This window comes from Bos indicus x Bos taurus, chromosome 5, assembly GCF_003369695.1.
Source record: "Bos indicus x Bos taurus breed Angus x Brahman F1 hybrid chromosome 5, Bos_hybrid_MaternalHap_v2.0, whole genome shotgun sequence".
Taxonomy (NCBI): Eukaryota; Metazoa; Chordata; class Mammalia; order Artiodactyla; family Bovidae; genus Bos; species Bos indicus x Bos taurus.
The window spans coordinates 14,229,070-14,237,205 of NC_040080.1; positions in this window are offsets into that span (position 1 = coordinate 14,229,070).

An 8,136-nucleotide genomic window follows, 5' to 3' on the forward strand; every position below is an offset into this window, starting at 1 on the left:
CGTCATGGTACCCAAATAAGCAGAACTCAGGTGGGGGTGGCCCCAAACACCCATTCCCCAATTATACTTTCTTACTATTCTTGAGCATGCAATGTGAAAGCCATATGAGCATTTTTTGGAAAGTATGCTTTCCCAGCTTCAAATCCCCCACCACCTGCCCCTGCATCTTTTCTCCCAGTCCACCCACTTTCTATTTTTCAAATCCTTGCTCCACTGTAAAGCCTGTCTTGATCAGTACCTTTCTTTTGGATCCAAGGAATCCTGATTCTTCACCTCCTCTACCTGTTCCTGACACTCATCTGAGAGCACGAGATGTGAGGCGTGCACTTGGAGATTTCTATTTTATCACATGATGTTAAAATCTAATCCCCTATGAAGGATAACCTGAGATTCATCAGCCTTGAAGCTTGTGTGGTTGGGGAGTCCTCCCTAGGATAGAAAAACGATTACAGAGCCTTAGAATAAGCCGTGTGAGTGGGGGGGAACTGAAGTTCATGCTCCACAGCCTCTTTGTAGTCCACCCCCAGGTAAGATACAGTTCCCTCTGGCTACCCTTTGAGGAGTCTACCTTGAACCAAAGGCTGAGTTTGGAGGCTTAGCCCACTAAACATTCACAACACAGTCAAGAAGGCATGACATTTCCACTTTATAATTCAACTCTTCTCATTTATTGTTTTCCATTCTAGCCCAAGTTTCTTAACCTCAGGGGTACAGCTTGTTATTTCTTGGTGGGACCATCCATCAGACCCAACACTATCCTGAGTTCATAAATAGTCTATGAATGAGTGGATATTTGAACAGACAAGTGAATAAAAAGTACATGTTCAACAGAGAATCATTGAATTTATAGCAGAAAATTTAATGATTATAATAATTACCGTTATTGAGTGTTTGTTATGATCCGGTGGGAATTATTATCTCAGATTTATAGCTGAGAAAATCGAGGTTCTTATGTGGTAAGTTGCTTGCCCAAGGTCAGACAGGAAGTGGCAGAACCAGATCCAGTTAGCCCTAAAGCTCAGTTCTTTGCACCACGTGCTACAACTCAGAAGTCAGAACCAGGATGCTTCAGTCATGGGAACCGTCTGCCCTGGCTGGTACCTGCTCATCCTGTCTGCCTCATCTGTCAGTGAGGAGGTGACGAGAGACCCCTTCCTGCTTTTACTCACTTTTTCCTGCCCACCCTGTACCCACAGTTCCTTGGACATGCTTGGCCCACACAACATACAGGTCACATGAACTTAAACAGTGGGCAAAATTCTCTTAGTGGGTCTGTGGTAGAAACTAGAATTCACTAAGACTCAGCTTGGCAAACAGAGTGAGCATGCCAAGGAGACCAGGGTGCTGAGGACTAAACTTGGGAACCAGCACCTGGGCTGCAGGAGAGAGGAGGAGATGAGCAAGAACCTCTGGGGCTTTTGCCTGGTGCTCCAGACTGCTCTGCAGATAAAGCCAGCAGAAAGATGCTCTTTGCGGTCTCTTTGGACCAAACAGACTCTGTGATCATAGGGGAATGTGAGGGTGCATGCCAGATTCCCACCAAGCACTGAGAAGGAGGAGATTTCTCTTGGGCAATTTTTATGGGATGAAAATGTGGTGGTGCTTTTAAGAGGTTTCAAGAGCCAGAGGCAAAAGATGCTCTGATAACTTTGGAATGAGATGCTCAAAAGCTCTCACCTCCATTATCTCATTGAAGTCTCTCTTATCCTTTAGGGCTGGAAGGGAGGCAGTCCTAGTCATTCCCATTTCAGAGAGGGGAACTTGGAAGCCCAAGATGGGAAAGCGCAGAAATTCACTGTGTTTATTCTATGTTTGGCTTGGCATGGGATGTCCCTGAATTTTAAAAGCTTCTAGAAGACAGGACAAACTAGACTCTTTCCTTTTCCTTATAGCCTAGTTCAATCTAGCATTCTGGTATTTGTTTTTATTTAGTCACTCCGTCATGTCTGACTTGAGACCCCATGGACTGCAGCCCACCAGGCTCCTCTGTGCATGGGATTTCCCAGGCAAGAATACTGGAGTGGGTTGCCATTTCCTTCTCCAGGGGATCTTCCCAATCTAGGGATTGAACCTGCATCTCCTGCATTGGCAGGTGGAATCTTTACCGCTGAGCTGCCTGGGAAACCACATTGCAGTTGAAGCTATTTAAAAATGCTGTCTGGGAACCTCTCTGGCAGGCCAGTGGTTAAGACTCCATGCTTCCTCTGCAGGAGACATGGGTTCAATCCCTGGTCAGGAAACTAAGATCCCATATGTCTAGTGGGACAGCCAAAAAGTAGGGAAAAAGAGCAACGTTGTCTGATGCTGGGAAAGATAGTTATGATGAGGATGGTGACGCTGATAATGGCCATCACCTGAACTCACTCAGAAGTCAGAGCACCAAGAGCACCGGGGTAGCTGGCCTGTGTGAGACCAGGGACCTGGCCGAGTCCTCCCAGACTGGCGACAAACGACTCCTGCCATGAGCTGCGAAAAACAGGTGGAGAGGGGCAAGGAGACTATAATTACCCGGCTCTGTTGTGCATAGCCAGGTCTATTATCTATGGTTCTGTAACTCCAGGTGGTCTGTTTTCTTTTTTAGATATTTGTTTGAAGATTCATGGCCTGAAGCTCTGCATCACTTTGTGACTGCTGCTGCTGCTGCTAAGTCACTTCAGTCGTGTCCGATTCTGTGCAACCCCATAGACGGCAGGCCACCAGGCTCCCCCACCCCTGGGATTCTCCAGGCAAGAACACTGGAGTGGGTTGCCATTTCCTTTTCCAATGCATGAAAGTGAAGTCGCTCAGTCGTGTCCGACTCTTAGCAACCCCATGGACTGCAGCCCACCAGGCTTCTCAGTCCATGGGATTATCCAGGCAAGAGTACTGGAGTGGGGTGCCATTGCCTTCTCCGCACTTTGTGACAGTGAGGGGAAAATCCTAAAGGCAAAAATCAACATGCTTAGGATGGCAGAGAAGCTTCCTTGGTGGCTCAGGCTGTAAAGAATTCACGTGCCAATGCAGGAGACCCTGGTTTGACCCCTGGGTCAAAAAGATCCCCTGGAGAAAGAAATGGCACCCCACTCCAGTATTCTTGCTTGAAGAATCCCATGGACAGAGAAGCCTGGCAGGCTACAGTCCATGGGGTCGCAAAGAGCTGGACACGACTGAGTTTGCATGCACACATACACACACACACACCCACACACAAGGTGGCCGAGCAGAAAGATGGAAAGAAGCTGGCTCTCTGATGCTACTGGGCCGTCAGACTGTCCAACCGCAGAAAGAAGCTCAGGACTCCTCACCGTGTGATGACATATGTCCTCTTTACTTAAGCCCCTTGAGTCGAGGTCTCCATCCATGCTGTACTAAGTATTTCAACCAGTATACCACCTGTGCAGAGAAAGAGCTCCCTGACAAAGCAGACAATAAAGCCAAGGAGTGTGCAGAGAGGAAAAAACAAAGGGGAGGCCAATGGTTACGGAGTTGGAGAGGGAAAGTGAGCAGTGAGACAGAGGAAGAGCATCACTGGGGGTGGGAGAGAATTAGAGCCTGTGTCCCGCAAGTCCACGGAATGGAAGGGTCCAGAAGAAGTGACACAGACATGGACTGAAATCAATAATAGAAGGCAGAGGGCAATGGGAAGAGGGGGTATGTGGGGGGAATCACTCTGTCAGTTGACTATCTGTACAATGGACAGCTGCCCCACGGAAGCCAGGATGACCAGGACTCGGGAAACTGATCCTCAGGATGAGAAAGAGATGTCATCGTGCAGATATGAACTCCCCACACCCAGGGCCTCCGGGGCAGAGGCTCTGCAGAATGCTGCCCATTGTCAGACCAGGAGCCCAGACACCTGGTCCCAACCTATCTTCTGTAGACAGAAAACGCAACACAGAGCTGTGTTTATCGCCTGTAACTCCTGGGAAGTCACTTTGTTGCTTTCTTGTTTCCAGTGCGGCAGCTCCCCAGGTCCCTCCTCCCTCCCACTGTCTGCCTTCCTCCTTCGGTGCTTCCTGCCTTTGATAACAGGGTTCCCTCTACCCTGGTGCCCTTCCTCCTCATCCCATCTCTACTTGTTAAAATTTCTCTTCCTGTCCTTCAAGGCCGCCACCTCCTCCGGGAAGCCCTCCAGGAAGTCCTCCCCAGTTCTCCCGTGTGAAAGTTATCCCAAGCACTTAGGTAGCCCCATTTCACCTGGCTTGAAACTTTGTTCTTCTAAGTTCGAGGGGAATGTGTCTGGGGGCATCTGTGGTCTCCTGGGAGATAAGAGCACAGACCCAGAAGGTAATTCTCCTGCACAAGTAAACACAGGACCTACACACAGTCTGCCCCAAGTGTGAGCAGAATGTGGGTGACCCATCCCCTCGGCTCACCTTCAAAGTTGCCCCTCCCTCTTGCCTTCTCAGATGACCTCCAGGGCAGACGACCTTGGCAAAGCAGGATGTACACCACTCGCCTTCTCACCTCTGGAGGGTAGGTGACCTCACCGGTCCCCAAATAAAAGTCCAATTCCTTTGGGGCCACCTCTCTCCTCCTTGGCTGCCCTCTCCTGGGCTCCAGGCCCAACGCCTAGGCTCTCTCTTTCTCCTTATCGCCCTCAGCCTTTATCTGGCATTGTTTCTTTCTCTGTCTGCCCACCTCTTTCAGACGCTGTCCTTGTCCTTCCCCACCCCTCCTCCTCACTCCCTCAGCCACATGGACTGGAAGGATCTTCCTAAGAAAGCAGGTTGGCTTCCAGGGCACAAGGGGAGCTGGTATGAAGACCCAAAGGACAGGGGGCTTTGGGATCTGAAACCGACCAGCAGTAACTTACACCGTGTTTACCAGACCTGACTGGACCTTGGAACAAAGTAAAATACCTAAACATTGAAAAACTTAAATACTATGGAAAAAAACATTGCAAAATATAAACTAAATAAAAAAGGAAAGGAAACTTTGAACCTTATGTACCGAGCAAATGCCAGGTCTAGCAAACATAATGCTAGTCCTAGATTACTTATTGATTTAAAAACAAAAAAAAACACCCCAAAATAGTAAAATATAAAAACAAATTAATGTTTTATAGGCCGTGGGAAAAAGAATTTTCAGCAAAGTACAAAAATTTAAAGCATTAAATTAAAAAAATTTAAAGCCGGGGCCAGAGATGCACACTGCGGCCTCGCTAGCATCTTAGATGGTGACCCAAACAGTTTTGATTGCACACCCTGATCAGTTTTTAGAATTGAGCAGTGGTTAAACTAACACAACGTTCTGAAGTGACTATACTCCAATAAAGATTAATTTAGAAAACTGAGCAGCGGCCTCAATCTAAGCATATCTCAGTTCTTTCGCTCAGACGTGTCCGACTCTTTGTGACTCCACGGAGCGCAGCACGCCAGGCTTCCCTGTGCATCACCAACACCAGAGCTTGCTCAAACTCATGTCCATCAAGTTGGTGATGCCATCCAACCATCTCATCCTCTGTCATCCCCTTCACTTCCTGCCTTCAACCTTTCCCAGCATCAGGGTCTTTTCCAATGAGTCAGTTCTTTGCATCCGGTGGCCAAAGCATTGAAGTTTTCGCTTTAGCATCAGTCCCTCCAATGAATACTCAGGATTGATTTCCTTTAGGATTGACTGTTTGGATCTCCTTGCAGTCCAAGGGACTCTCAAGAGTCTTCTCCAACACCACAGTTCAAAAGCATCCGTTCTTTGGTGCTCAGCCTTCTTTATAGTCCAACTCTCACATCCATACATGACTACTGGAAAAACCATAGCTTTAACTAGAAGGACCTTTGTTGGCAAAGTAATATCTCTGCTTTTTAATATGCTGTCTAGGTTTGTCATAGCTTTTCTTCCAAGGAGCAAGCATCTTTTAATTTCATGGCTGCAGTCACCATCTGCAGTGATTTTGGAGCCGAAGAAAATAAAGTCTGTCACTGTTTCCGCTGTTTCCCCATCTATTTGCCATGAAGTGATGGGACTGGATGCCACGATCTTAGTTTTTGATTTGTTGAGTTTTAAGCCAGCTTTTTCACTCTACTCTTTCATCTTCATAAGAGGCTTTTTAGTTCCTCTTGGCTTTCTGCCATAAGGGGGTGTCATCCGCATATCTGAGGTGATTGATATTTCTCCCAGCAATCTCGATTCCCGCTTGTGCTTCATCCAACTTGGCATTTCGCATGATGTACTCTGCATGTAAGTTGAATAAGCAGGGTGACAATATACAGCCTTGACGTACTCCTTTCTCAATTTGAAACCAGTGTATCTACCTACTTCTATATACTTCCAATACTTTGGCCACCTGATGCGAAGAGCCAACTCATTGGAAAAGACTCTGATGCTAGGAAAGATTGAAGGCAGGAGGGAAAGGAGACAACAAAGGATAAGATGGTTGGATGGCATCACGGACTCAATGGACATGAGTTTGAGCAAACTCTGGGAGATAGTGAAGGACAGGGAAAACTGGCGTGCTGCAGTCCACGGGGCTGCAAAGAACTGGACAAGGCTGAGCCCAGGAGCCGGGCTGCGTGGGCGCAGGAGGGCCTAGAGGAGCTATCCCACACTGAAGGTCAGGAAGGGCGGCGGTGAGGAGATACCCCTCGTCCAAGGTAAGGAGCAATGGCTGTTCTTTGCTGGAGCAGCCGTGAAGAGATACCCCATGCCCAAGGTAAGAGAAACCCAAGTAAGACGGTAGGTGTTGCAAGAGGGCAGCAGAGGAAAGACACACTGAAACCATACTCACAGAAAACTAGTCAATCTAATCACACTAGGACCACAGCCTTGTCTAACTCAATGAAACTAAGCCATGCCCATGGGGCAACCCAAGACGGGTGGGTCATGGTGGAGAGATTTGACAGAATGTGGTCCACTGGAGAAGGCAATGGCAAACCACTTCAGTATTCTTGCCTTGAGAACCCCATGAACAGTATGAAAAGGCAAAATGATAGGATACTGAAAGAGGAACTCCCCAGGTCCTAGGTGCCCGATATGCTACTGGAGATCAGTGGAGAAATAACTCCAGAAAGAATGAAGGGATGGAGCCAAAGCAAAAACAATACCCAGCTGTGAATGTGACTGGTGATAGAAGCAAGGTCCGATGCTGTGAAGAGCAATATTGCATAGGAACCTGGAATGTCAGGTCCATGAATCAAGGCAAATTGGAAGTGGTCAAACAAGAGATGGCAAGAGTGAATGTTGACATTCTAGGAATCAGCGAACTGAAATGGACTAGAATGGGTGAATTTAACTCAGATGACCATTATATCTACTACTGCGGGCAGGAATCCCTTAGAAGAAATGGAGTGGCCATCATGGTCAACGAAAGAGTCCGAAATGCAGTACTTGGATGCAATTTCAAAAGCGACAGAATGATCTCTGTTCGTTTCCAAGGCAAACCATGCAATATCACAGTAATCCAAGTCTATGCCCCAACCAGTAATGCTGAAGAAGCTGAAGTTGAACAGTTCTATGAAGACCTACAAGACCTTTTAGAACTAACACCCAAAAAAGATGTCCTTTTCATTATAGGGGACTGGAATGCAAAAGTAGGAAGTCAAGAAACACCTGGAGTAACAGGCAAATTTGGCCTTGGAATATGGAATGAAGCAGGGCAAAGACTAATAGAGTTTTGCCAAGAAAATGCACTGGTCATAACAAACACCTTCTTCCAACAACACAAGAGAAGACTCTATACATGGACATCACCAGATGGTCAACACCGAAATCAGATTGATTATATTCTTTGCAGCCAAAGATGGAGAGCTCTATACAGTCAGCAAAAACAAGACCAGGAGCTGACTGTGGCTCAGACCATGAGCTCCTTATTGCCAAATTCAGACTTAAATTGAAGAAAGTAGGGAAAACCACTAGACCATTCAGGTATGACCTAAATCAAATCCCTTATGATTATACAGTGGAAGTGAGAAATAGATTTAAGGGCCTAGATCTGATAGATAGAGTGCCTGATGAACTATGGAATGAGGTTCGTGACATTGTACAGGAGACAGGGATCAAGACCATTCCCATAGAAAAGAAATGCAAAAAAGCAAAATGGCTGTCTGGGGAGGCCTTACAAATAGCTGTGAAAAGAAGAGAAGCGAAAAGCAAAGGAGAAAAGGAAAGATATAAACATCTGAATGCAGAGTTCCAAAGAATAGCAAGAAGAGATATGAA